The sequence below is a fragment of the Mirounga leonina genome, unplaced genomic scaffold (genome assembly GCF_011800145.1).
Source record: "Mirounga leonina isolate KUSES-001 unplaced genomic scaffold, KU_Mleo_1.0 Mir_114, whole genome shotgun sequence".
Classification (NCBI taxonomy): domain Eukaryota; kingdom Metazoa; phylum Chordata; class Mammalia; order Carnivora; family Phocidae; genus Mirounga; species Mirounga leonina.
The window spans coordinates 36,767,728-36,769,356 of record NW_023270265.1 but is presented as its reverse complement, the minus strand read 5'-3'; the positions used below and the strand labels follow the sequence as shown (position 1 = coordinate 36,769,356).

Sequence of the window (1,629 nt, the reverse complement as noted above, 5' to 3'; positions counted from 1 at the left end):
TTTCCATGCTAATAAATATACATCTGCCTTATAGTTCTTTTTGTTGTTTTTGGGGTTGGGTACAGTATACTTTATTGATGGTACATGACAGGGTAGGGCTCCCCAAGCCCCTCCCCTTCTTCAGGGGGTCTGGGATGGAAACTGTGGAGGTTGGGGGATTCTCAGTGTGTTGGGGGATGAGTTGGGGCAAGGACTTCCCAGCAGCCGAGGGTCTCTCTCTTCCTCTTGCTCTCACCAGGGCTGGTGGTCCAGGGGGCTCTTACTTCTTGGAGGCCATATGGACCCTAAGGTTGTTGTAGCCAAATTCATTGTCATACCAAGAGATGAGCTTCACAAAGTGGTCACTGAGAGCAATGCCAGCTCCAGCATTGAAGGTGGGAGAGTGGGTGTCACTGTTAAAGTCATAGGAGACCACTTGGTCCTCGGTGTACCCCAGGATGCCCTTGAGGGGACCCTCCAATGCCTGCTTCAACACCTTCTTGATGTCATCATATTTGGCAGCTTTCTCCAGACAGCAGGTCAGATCCATGCCTGACATATTGGGGGTGGGGACATGGAAGGCCATGCCAGTGAGCTTCCCATTCAGCTCAGTGATGACCTTGTCTACAGCTTTGGTGGAACCAGTAGAAGCAGGAATGATGTTCTGAGCAGGCCCTCGGTTATCATGCCACAGCTTCCCAGAGGGGCCATCCATGGTCTTCTGGGTGGCAGTGATGGCATGGACTATGGTCACAAGTCTCTCCACAACGCTGAAGTTGTCATGGATGACTTTGGCCAGAGGGGCCAAGCAGTTGGTGGTGCAGGAGGCATTGCTGACCATCTTGAGGGAGTTGTCATACTGTCATGGTTCACACCCATCACAAACATGGGGGCATCAGCAGGAGGGGCAGAGATGATGACCCTCTTGACCCCACCCTTCAAGTGAGCCCCAGCCTTCTCCATGGTGGTGAAGACCCCAGTGGACTCCACACATACTCAGCCCCAGCATCACCCCATTTGATGTTGGCAAGATCTCACTCCTAGAAGATGGAGATGGGCTTTCCATTGATGACAAGTTTCCCATTCTCATCCTTGACTGTGCCGTGGAATTTGTGGTGGGTGTAATCATACCAGAACATGTGGATGTGGACCATGTAGTTGAGGTCAGTGAAGGGGTCACTGATGGCGACAATATCCACTTTGTTGGATTTAAATGTGGTCCTGGTGACCAGGTGCCTAATATGGTCAAATCCATTTACTCTGACCTTCACCATCATGTCTCAGGAATGCAGCTGGCACTGCACCAGAAGAGATGGCTGTCTGTCAGATGGGGAGGAGCAGAGTGCATTATGGTTCTTAATGGCTCTGTCTGTATCCATTATGTGGCTCTTCCTTAGTCTTAAAACCAGGTCCTTATTGGTGTGTATTTAAGTTAATTTAAAATTTTTGCTATTATAATTATCTTGCAATAAACATTTTTGGCCAGATATCTTATACGCTTGTTTGATCATTTCCTTTGGATAAATTACTACCATTCCTAGGGCATAGGGCACCCACATATTTAAAGATTTTTTTTTAAGATTTTATTTATTTATTTTAGAGATAGAGAAAGAGCATGCAAGTAGGGGGAGGTGCAGAGGGAGAGAGAAG

At 48.1% G+C, this 1,629-nt stretch overlaps 1 pseudogene; it reads right to left on the bottom strand.

Moving 5' to 3' along the window:
* Positions 1 to 259: 259 nt before the first annotated feature.
* On the bottom strand, positions 260 to 1,268 carry LOC118020921 (annotated as a pseudogene).
* Positions 1,269 to 1,629: the final 361 nt, after the last annotated feature.